The sequence below is a fragment of the Onychomys torridus genome, chromosome X (genome assembly GCF_903995425.1).
Source record: "Onychomys torridus chromosome X, mOncTor1.1, whole genome shotgun sequence".
NCBI lineage: Eukaryota > Metazoa > Chordata > Mammalia > Rodentia > Cricetidae > Onychomys > Onychomys torridus.
Window position 1 is genome coordinate 63,333,127 of NC_050466.1, and position 12,178 is coordinate 63,345,304.

General features: G+C 40.8%; 1 pseudogene; it reads left to right on the forward strand.

Moving 5' to 3' along the window:
- Positions 1-927: 927 nt before the first annotated feature.
- Positions 928-5,716, forward strand: LOC118574652 (annotated as a pseudogene).
- The last annotated feature ends 6,462 nt before the right edge of the window (positions 5,717-12,178 follow it).

Below are 12,178 nucleotides of genomic sequence, written 5' to 3' on the forward strand. Positions count from 1 at the left end.
CTGATAGTCAGTGAGTGTAAACCCCTTGAAGCACCCCCCCCCCCCGATTTTTCTAAGGGCCTTAAAGGTGAAGCAGCTAGGCCCCACCCTCAGACGACTCTGATTGCCTGGCCCAGCCCCTCGAGGTGAGACAGTGGCCCGGTCCCATCCTTCAGGAAAATCAGCCCCAAGATCAGGCCAAAAAATCCCACTAACCACTGTGTTTGCCCCAGGTCAGGCCACAATATTCCTCCAATCCCAGGCCATCCTGGAAAGCTCCACCCTACCCCAAGAAGCCCTACATAAGCCTGCCTCCTGCTCAGTTCCCCGCTGCTTCTCTCCCAAGCAGAGGCAGCCACCCTCTTGGGTCTCTCCCAATAAATCTCTTGGGTGAGGTTTGTTGTGCAGTGTGATTTTGTGGAGTTCCTTGGTTCCAGGCTGCCAGGATACTTTCCCTCTCAGAGCTGGAACACTTACAGCGAGTGTTACCCATCGGGGCATAAGCTGAAGTCAGCCACAGAACCCTTGCTTCTTGCAAAAGTCCCCACCTCTCCCCCTCTACCAGCACCTTCCTGACCTTAAGTCTGGATGACTATAACATGCTTAATTTAGTCCTGGCCTCCTCCTGAGAAAAATAAATATTAAATGTGAAATGAAAACCACACATGTAATAATATTGGGATTAATGAGGTGCTGAATTGTATTCCTACTTTGCTATTGTTGGCAAGTATGGTAGTCAGCTGAATACCAAACTGTGGAACCATCTGTAAAACAAAAATGCTACTCCAAAGCTTTACATTCTCCATGTGGCATTTACCTTGCTGAAGCCTGTGTATGGTGTGGTGCCAGGGTTTCTGGAAAACCTTCACCAATAGCCCTACGCTTGATCAGCCAAGAAGAAGAGCAAAGGGGAGGGAGGAGAGAAGGGGAGAGAAGGAAAGGGACAAAATGGGGAAAAGAGCAAAAAGAAACGATTGTTCTCAGTTACCTGGCACCAGTGAAGGTAGCTAAGGAAGAGTTGTCTGTCAGATCATTATTGGTAACTAAAATGTAAACTCCCATTGGGTTCCAAAATTATCTGGTCCCCATGCAATGCTCAAAGGGGATGTGCATCAACCCTCATGGGTCCATTTTCTTACATATTCATTCCAGTACTTCCATAGAGAAAGTATCTTTAATCCCATTACACATGTGAAGCCTTATTTTCAAAAAGTAAGTGACCTGGACATGAAGACTTAAGCCTCTAATGCAAAGCATTGATAGGCTAGAGCAAAGGATTCCTCCAGTCTTGAGACCAACCTGGACTATGGAGTAAGAGCTTGTCAAGACAAATAGGGAAGGGGAGGAAAGGGGAAGAAAAGGGAGGGGGGCAAGGAAATAGGATGGAAGAAGAGAGGTAAGGAGAGAAAAGGAGAGATGAGTAGAGACCAGTGAGCCATTCCACTCACACAGTTGGAAGGCCAGAGTTTCGAGCAAGGCTTCCTGGCTCTGGCTCTGGCTCTGGCTCCAGTAATCAGTGCAACCATCACCCATTCACACCCTTAGAAATTCAAGAATGCTTGCTAAAATGTACAGTTTCTCTTGTGCCTTGTGGTAGATGGAACTGAAAGTTAGAACTACCCTTGTAAAAGGTAATTTATACTATGTAATAGACCCCTTTGAACATCTATACCTTGTGACTATAATTTCACTTTTATGACCTTTCCTGAAATTATTACCAGAGGTACAAATTATTGCTAGAGATTTATGCAAAAGATGCTTATTATTGTAATACTAGAGCAGTGAAAGTCTGTATAATCTGCCCCCTCTGCAGGGAACTGGCCTAGTCAGTACAGCAGAGGTCCAGTCAGGTCAACACAGAGACTTTTGTGTGGTGCAGTCCCACCCTCTGATTAGAGATGTGGAATAACTGATACACATGGACCCTGAAGTGATAAAAGATTCAACTTAAGCCCAAAGCTTGAGATCTATACAGAGGAATCTGGGGGGGGGGGGTGCTCAGTGGTTATGAGCACTTGCTGTACTCCCAGGGGTCCTAGATTCAGTTCTCAGTACTCAAATGATGGCTAACAACTGTAACTACAGGTCCAGGGGCTCCAGTGTCCTCTTCTGGCCTCCACAGGCATCAGGTATACATGTGCTACACATATGTATACTCACGTAAAATGCCTATACAGATAAAAATAAAAAATCTATAAACATAAATAAATATAAACTATAAAATAAACTATAAATAAAAGCTTTACAGCTACATCAGGCAGATTGATTATAGAGGAAGTGGATTTGCAGATAGGGAGAATTAATCAGAGAAGAGATTGAGAGCGAAAGTTGACTTAGCAACAAAGCTTAAGATGCTAAGAGAAACCACTGGTACAGCATGATACAACACTGGTGATGGAAGGACAGTGTTTGTGAATGCAGAGAGGTGTCCCCCTAATTCCTGTACAGGTGACTTTGCTGTGGTACTATATCTGTGATGGTTGATACTGATCGGCAACTCAACTGATGTAGAATCTCCTAGGAGACAAGTGTCTGGGTATGTCTGAGAGGGAGTTTCTAGGTTAGGTTCATTTAGGTGGGAAGACTCACACTAAATGTGAGTAGTGCCATTCCACCGGGTTGGGGTCCTGGACTGAAGAAAAAGGAGAAAGCAGTTGAGCACCAACATTCATCTCTGCTTCCTGACTGTGGATTTAGTGTGAGCAGCCGCCTCGAGCTCTTGCTGCCATGATGGTTCCACCAGGCTGCACTCTACCCTCCAACTGTGAGCCTGCTGTTTTCTCAGAACAAGGAGAATTGTAACCAATACACAGCCCAGTACAGAATGGATCAAGTACTTTCACGCTACTGGGTGACTGAAGGGTGAAGGATCAGCCACAGTGACACTCTTAGAAGTTTTCCTTCTGTGCGTAGAGGCTGACTGTGGCAGAGAGCCTTCCCAAAGAGGGCTAACAAGGCTGGACTAGAACTCAGAGATACAGAGACTAAAAGATGGCTGCAAACACATAAGGTGCCCTTTGCATTTCTTCTAACACTCAAGAAGGACACCACCAGGGACTAGAATTTCTAAATGGACCTTACAACTTATACAATATAGACATTCATGTTATAGATATTTTCATCAGTACCTGTGGACTACAAAGCCTGGGATTTAGGGTTTATATCTCCATGCTGCTTCTTCCTCCTTCTTCTCCTCTTCCTTCGTCTCTTCCACATTTTTCTTCCTCTCCCTCCTTTCCCTCTTTCTTTTTTCTATCTTCAGGGTCTTACTGTGTAACCCAGACTGATTTGAATTTATGATCCTCCTGCCTCAGGCTTCTGAGTGCTGGGATCACAGGGGTGTGCCATCAGGCCTGGCTCCAGGTTCTAGCTCATATGGCACATTTTGTCCACTCATTTCTGATATATTTAATCTTCTGAAACAAACTCCTCCCAACATTCTACCCGGCAGCTCAGCAACCCACAGCTTTGGCTCCCTTCTTGCTCTGCAGGGCTGCTGGCCATCTTTTATACATCACACATATGCCATTAGCTGATTTTTAGATTACTCTCTTGGATGAGGGGAGTTGGATGACCAGTTTTGTATTTCCTCTGGACACATGCAAAGAAAAATGCCATAGCAATAAAATAAATAATATATAAAAGGAGTTGTTATATAGCTTTCAGCAGGCATGCAAGAGTCTAAAATCCTGCATATAAACAGTATGCTTTTCATAATCGAAAGTGTTGGTAGCACCAGAAGGAAATATAAGAATGACATGCTAAAACCTTAAAGTGGGTTATGCATGACTTATTTCATTTTTACTTGACTTTTCTTATTTTCTATGAACTTGAAAGCATTATTTTACACTTAGAAAAGGGGAGTATGAAAATTTTCTCCCTCCTGGGGACAACAAGTGAAAAAGGCATGCTGTGCATCTTGGTTGAAAAAATAGATGGAATTGGCTTGGATGTTGCCAGTGCCATCCATCTGGTTTAGCTGCATTGGATAAAAAACAGTGGATTCTTACTTTAGCCTCAGCTTGAATTGCCAGTGCTTTTATACAGTCTCAGAGAGAGAAATGAGCTGCTCTGTATCTGCAAAACTGAGATGATACTATCCTGATACAGGCGTCCAAAGGGAATACTTTTATAAGACGTGGCAAGTTAATGTTAGCCGAGAAAATGCTGCTCTGTTCTTCATGAGTTCTCAAAAATAGCACATTGACACTAGACAGCCTCCCCCTCCAACTGTAAAAGTACCTCCAGTTCTCATTGATGACAAGTGAACCTTGAGTCCAACGTTGATCAGTAAGCCAAATGTGATCAAAAAGGGGTTTGTTAGATTTAATATAAGCAAGAATCTACATTTATACTTTTCTTTTTATTAAAATGGCAGGAATTTCCTTTATAGTAATATTTCTGCTCTCCTTTTCTCTTTCGTCTGAGGACTGTCAGCATCAATTATGAAGTTTTGCATTGTTTCCCTGTATAAAGTTAAAAAATGATATATCCAGTTTTCCTCCACTATTACTCGCATGACGATTTTAACTGTATCTGCTTCCTCATCTCTGCCCATCTGTAGTATCCACTGGACACTGTAGATGCTTGTTGAAAATATAAGAAATGTCCTCAGTGTGCCTTCCTGTTTGTCTCTTCAGTACAAGAAGCAGTGCAGGGGTATAATTGGCATTGCTGCAGGTGCCCCTAGAGAGCAGGAGATTCATCTGGCAAGAGGGCGCTGTTAGAGCTATCAGAACCTGACTCAGTGTGCTAACATGAAAACAACTACATACAGACTATGGACAAAAGAAAAGTTTAGAATAGACTAAAGCATATACAACTCAATCTATAGCTACTGTTGCGTTATTGAAAAAAATGCTTTGGCCAAGAATGTACTCCAGTTGCTAGACAGCCAAGCCTCCTATTTGGGAAATGAAGTGTTCCATCACTCCTCACAGACCATGGATGCTCATGAAGAGAAAGTGGCTTGGAAAGAGATTTCTATTTTGACAACAAATTAGAATATATCAAAAATTCACAAAAGAATGGCACCTCAGATACAGAGCACATCATATGTTATATCCCAAAACTTATCAACTACACAGCTATAGATGACATGGGCCATGAAGTTAAGCATGGAAATAACAAGCCCTGCAAGAACTGGCACACAGTTAAGAACAAACCCTCCTACTTAGAAACTGCCAATCCTACCATGTCAAGCCAGGTTAGAATACTCCTAATAAAACTCAGGAACCTGTCAGATCCTCAAAAGTTCCTAAGGACTACATGACTAGTTCCCCAAAGCTAGGAAGTCAACATAGTCCATCCAGGAAGATTTCTTTAAATTGTAGGCACAGTGCAAAGAGCAGAGGAAGTAGAAGTCAAGAAGACAGTGCATGCAGTTATACTGGCTGCCATCTTCACCATCCGCTATTGGACCAATTGCTGCTAGCCCAACTCCACTTCTAACACCTCCACCACCACCTCCTGCAGTGGATTATGAAGATGAAGTTTTAGTAGTTCAGTATCATGATCTATGTACAGGTGGGAATCCCATGGAAAACCTGGGGAACTATACCAAGAAAGTTGTTACAATATATGACTATACAAAAAAATATATGATTATACAAGAGTCATAGATGACCTGCTGATTAAGGAGCATGTAGCCATTTATATTATAAAGAATGATAATAGCTGATATGAAGGGGTCTGCAGTAGAATGACTGCTACATCTATTAGGCAATATATTGATTAATTTTTCTTTGTTTTACTCTTAAAGTTGGTTCTTACTTTTAGTTGTACCATGAGACCATTGTGGCTAATGGACTAAATGGGCCCATGTCTTCAGGACATGCTGTTTTATTGGTATATTTGAATGTCTACTTATAAGCATGAATCTTTGAGACAGCTTGTGATTTGCTAAACAGCAATTTATACAAGAAGCTGTACAAAACTGATTATGCTTATATACTTACATGGTGATAACTTTAGAACCACCCTAAATATTCTGTGGGCTGGAGTATATTTTATTGAACAAATCATGACTCAGATTATACATTAGTGCTAATGAATGTCAAGCTAATATTGAAATCAATAAGAAAATGTAAATCTTGGTGGTGGTCATACTTTTTACTTAGATTCTCATTAAAAAGTATATTTGTAGATAAGCATGATGGCACATTCCTGTAACCTCAATACTTAAGAAGCAGAAGCAGGAGTAGTGTTTAAGCCCAGCTTCGGCTACATAGCGAGTTCAAAATCAGTCTTTACTACATGACACCCTATCTCAAAATAAATAAATAAATATCAAAATCTACTGCCAAAATGATGTTTAAGCATATATTAAAATGTACACATTGAGGGCCTGGAAAGATTCTGTGGCTCATTTGATATTAACTGCAGAAACATGAGGACCTCAGTTTGGATCCTCATCCACATTAAAAAGCCAGGTGCTGGATCATGCACCTCCAATCCGAACACTGGAGAGGCATAAATGAGAGGGTTCCTGGGGCTTCCTGACCTGCAAGCCTAGTCAAACCGGTAAGTTACAGGTACAATGACAGACCTTGTATCACAAAATAAGGTGAGTGCCACCATTACTGGATGTCCCCGACAAGACAGCAATGCCTGTTGATCAGTAAAGGGAGTGGAGATACACCACTCCAGAAAGGGTTTCAGGAAACACTATCTGCTTTATTGCACATGAGCAAGCACTTATATTGAAAGTGATTGGTTTGCACATTACTTCGGATTGGATAGTGAGGGCTTATATCACCAAAGCCTCAAGGGGTTGGGGATTTAGCTCAGTGGTAGAGTGCTTACCTAGCAAGCACAAGGCCCTGGGTTCGATCCTCAGCTCTGAAAAAAAAAAAAAGTTAAAACCAAAGACTCTATGCAGAAAAAGCACATAAAAGGAGACATGGACAGTGCAGACTTGTCAGTGGTCCAGCTACCAGCTACTTACACTACTTCAGTGTTCTGACTTCAGGAGCATGGTGTGCCATGCTTCTTATTTAGAAACACAGTATGCCAAGCAGGCTGGCCACCAAGTCATACCTGCATTTTCTGCTACAGGTGAGTGAATGTTGAAGATACCAGACACATCTATCTATCTCTGGCCTGTACACACACACACACACACACACACACACACACACACACACACACGTACAAACACACACAAATACACACATATAAATACTTGCACACACAAAAATATATACTTTGAAATACACTTAAAAATTCCAAAGTGCTTCTAATTCACATACCACTTATCTAGAGTACTCATACCTGCTTGAGTCTCTAAGGTCTCCATATTAAAAAAAAAAAAAAACACGATTATCCATAATACTGTCATTTGTATATAAGTTTTTAATGAGTGAAATTTTTATTGAAAATGTCCCATTTATAATTATATGAGTGAACCAGAGTTTTGTCCTTTCCTTCAAGTGATTTGTTTAAAAAAATTCAATGCAGAATCATGGTTCTATTTTCTCAACATATTAACTTGAAAAAAATATTTTAGCCTGGTTTCAACCTGTCCCAAAAAGGTGACAGATTTTTTTTTTCAGATTTAAAGTCTGAGATGGTTATTTACAAGCCAATCTACTAAGTTCTCTCAAGAAACAGAGGCTGGAGAGTGTCGTTCCTGTAGAGCCTGGGTTTAATTCCTAGCACCCACTCTGTGGCTAATAACCATTAGCAACTACAATTCCAGGGGATCCAATGCCCTCTTCTGACCTCCTAGCACACATCACATGCATGTGGTGTACATATATACATGAAGACAAAACACTCACATACATAAAATAAAATAAACATTTTAAGAGCTCTCAAGGAATGCCAGACTAGCCCGTCAGTTTATGTTTGACTGTTGTACATTGGTTCAGTGAAAGGTAATTATACATTATATTATAAATTGTAAAAAAAAAAAAATGGATGCAATTTATTTGTGAATAGGCACCATTTAACCCATTACCTAGCACTAACAATATATGATTTTTAAATAACTGGGGCAGAAAATAAGCTATGCATCAGTGAGCAGAAATATAACTAATGGATTTGCATCATTTTTCACATAATTGAAATAACATACACAGTGTGTCTCTTAATTGGAGGGAGGGTTAGAGGATTTGTTCTCATTCTTGTGTGTAATTCTACACTGCTTAAGATATTAAAGCAGAGCATTCAATTGTGGATTTCTATATATTGAAGATTTATTTGTATTTCAAATTATAGTTGTGTGCTGGATATAAAATCTTTCAACTGTGTATTGAATGGAGAAACTAGTGTAAAACATTTGTTTCTGAAAAATAAAGATAATTGTTGCCACCAAAGCGATATGGCTGTTCCATATGCATGTTATCTGGGATCATTTCAAAGTACTGATGACAGCTTGCTACCTTCTGCTTTTACTTTAATTGTTGACACAAGGGCTCTAGCTTAGGCTGGCTTCACACTCTCTGTACAACAGAGAATGATGCTCCTGTTGGTGCCTCCTAAGTACTGGGCTTACAGGCCTGATTAATGTGGTGCCAGGGATCAAGCTCAGGGCCTCCTATATGCTAGGCCAGCACTCTACCAACTAAGCTACATTCTTAACTCCTGCTTTTCTTTTTTGAAATGGAATACTTATTTGTTTGGTTTTTAATTAATTAATTAATTTTATTTTAGGTATATGAATGTTTGTCTGCATGTATGTATATATGTGTACCATGTGCATGCCTGGTGTCTGTAGAGGGCAGAAGAGGGCATCAGATTCCCTGAAACTGGAGTTATGGATGGTAGTGGGTGCTGGGAACCAAATCCAGGTCCTCTGCAAGAGCAGAAGGTGCTCTTAACTACTTGGCTTATCTCCCTAGCCCTCTCTTAATTTGTATATAACCTGTTATCTAAATGTTATCTACAGTCTCATAATAGTCTATTCTCCTATTCTCCTATAAGATTTGGATACTGTTAAATACAACCAATGTGGATTTAAGTAAACATGTGAAATTTTCTGACCTGTACTCCTATAGTGAAATAAAACAAACCATTTCAATTAAACCTCTTAATTGCATTTATTTGTTTGTTTGGGGAGGTACACAGGACAGCACACATGTGGAAGTCAAAGATCAACGTGTGGGTGACAGTTGTCTCCTATCCTGTAGGTGCTAGGGCTCAAACTCAGGTCCCCAGACTTGGCAGCAAGTGGTTTACCCAGCTGAGCCATCTAACTGGTCCAAACCATTTGAGTTTTAATGTTGACTATTGCTTGTGTAATGACTTTATGTGCAGATACTGGCAGTATAACTAATACCTCATATAATCATCAGGATATTTGAGAATTTATACAACTATGATATCAATCTCAGGTAACTTATTTATATTCTTTAAATTTCTAGAAAACTTTGCCAACAAAATATTGCCCACTAAAAGGAAAAAAGAAAGAGAAAATATAAGAACAACAGAATTTTATAATCATTTTGTAATTGGACTAGGGTGCCATTTTGTGGTGACATATTGTGTATCCTAATAAAACTTAACTGAAGATCAGAGAAAAGAACAAACCACTAGATTAAGCATAGAGGCCAGGCAGTGGTAGCACACACCTTTAATCCCAGCACTAAAAAGAAAGTGGTATGGTAGGCAGAGAAAGATATATAAGGCATGAGGAGACAGGAAATAAACCCTTTTGGCTGAGGAAGGCTTTTCAGGCTGAAGAGTCCTAAAGGTAAGATCTGGCTTGTTCCTTTGTCTCTCTGATCTTTCAGCATTCATCCCAATATCTGGTACCAGGTTTTTTTTTTTATTATAAGACCTTTAGAAATTCGAGCAACACCATTTCCTATCCTCAAATTTTTATATCTTTTCATTTCTCCATCCTCAATTAGTTTCACTTGTCATATTTTTTTTCACTGATTAAGAAAAACAAATTTTTGAGATGGGGTTTTATGTATCCCAGGATGGCCTTGAACTTTTTCGGTAGCCATGGAAGACGTTTACTTCCTCTGTCTGAGAATACAAGTATGTGCCACCACACCCAGTTTAGACAGTACTAGGGATCAAACCCAGGGCTTTGTGCATGCCAGACAAGCATTCTACCAAATGAGATTCATTACCAGCCCCCAAGAAGAGTAATTTAAGAAAAAAGTCTTCCACCAGATGTTAACTCTAGACTGTAAGCAGATTCATATCCCAATAGTTCCAGATTAAAATGGTAACCAGATATTGCAAACTGGGGCCTTCAGATCTTGAAGGGTGTGAGGGAAGTCACTCTAGATGTCTCCAACAAAAGCCACCCCTCAACATTTATATCTATACCCCCACACTCTGCTTTGTAAATTGTCAGGATTTATGCCCTCATGCCCTTCTTATTTATATGCTGACTCTTATCTAATTCAAGTTCAGATACTGAAGTTCTAACCCACAGTAGCTCAGAATATAGCCATATTTAGAAATAAGGTCTTCATGGAGGTAATTAAATTAAAATGGAGATCTCAAGCTCCTGTCCTCCCTGGAACTCCCATCTGGACCAGAGGTGAGTGCCTGGGGTTATAGCCAGAGAGGCAACTGCCCCTGGGTCCCACCACTGGACACAGGCCACTCTGGGAGGACCTGACCAACTTGGCCCCAGTTTCCTGCCAATTGGTGGGCCCTGCGGGAAGGCTCCCCTTTTCCAAGACTGCAGGCAGACACTGCAGTCTCCACACCCATCTGCTGGAGACCCCAGCCACTTCCTGAGAATCAGAGACCAGCCCCAAGCTTCCATCCTGCCCTGGAACTCCCATCTGGACCAGAGACCAGAGGAACTCCTATCCGGTCAGCACTCTCATCTGGACCAGCACTCCCATCTGGACCAGAGCTTCCTAAATCTGTCAACTCTCTCTGGACCAAGTACACTGATAAGACCGAGAATGAACACAAGAGGAGATGGGCAGACGTCAAGGCAGAAGTACATACAACAAAATAAAGAGCAATACAGCACCACCAGAACCTAGCCCTTCTCCAACAGCTAGACCTGAACATCACAGAATGGAAGAAGAAGAAGAAGAAGAAAACAACCTTATAAGTAACATCATGAAGAGGCTAGTGTAGTGGGTAGCCATCTCAGAATTGGCCTGGAAGTTCCAACCCCCATTGAGTCTTCGGTAATGGTCACCCCCACAAGGCGGGGCTGAGGGAGGAAACAGAAGACCCAGGATTGAGAGGAGAGCTCTCTCTTGGTTCTGGGACGCTGGATGCTGGATGCAGGAGGTAGACCGAGCAGAGTTCTCCAGAGAACACCACCAGATTATGCCATACCTTTGCCAGACCATGCAACCTATCCCTTCATTTGTAAGTTACCCCACAAAATAAACCTCTCTTTTAACTACATGGAGTGGCCTTAATAATTTCACCAATAGGCTAGAGCCTTATAGAGAAGAAATCAAAAATAAAGTAGAGAAACAGACAAACAAAAAATGGGAAGAATGCTATAAAAAACTAGAGGAAAGAACAATTAAAGCAGAAGAAAACAATAAGTCCCTGAAAGAAAATCATGAAAAAGCAAGGGAGACAATCCAAGACCAGAAGAGGGAAATAGAAAAAAATGAAGAAGACACTAGCAGAAGGAATGTTAGAAATAGAAAATCTGAGTAAACAAACAGGAACTTCAGAGGCAAGTATAACCAACAGAATGCAAGAGATGGAAGAGAGGATCTCTGGTGTTGAAGATACGGCAGAAGAAATAGATTCATCAGTCAAAGAAAACACTAAAACCAACAAAGTCATGACCCAAAATGTCCAAGAAATTTGGGACACCATGAAAAATAGGGATAGAGGAAGGAGAAGAATACCAACTCAAAAGCAAAGAAAATATATTTAACAAGATCATAGAAGAAAACTTTCCCAACTTAAAGAAGGAAATGCCTATAGAACACCAAACAGAAATATCTGGACATATGTAATGCAGACACTAAGAGACCATGGATGCCAGCCCACACTAATATACCCAGCAAAACTTTCAATCACAGTAGATGAAGTGAACAAGACATTCCAAGAAAAATCCAGATTTAAGCAATACCTATCCATCAATCCAGCCCTACAGAAAGCACTAGAAGGAAAATTCCAACCTAAGGAAGGCAGATACACCCATGAAAACACAGGCAATAGATAACACCACAGCAGTAAACCCCGAAGAAGAGAAGTACACACACACTACCACCAAAAAATAAAAATAACAACAGAAACGAACAAT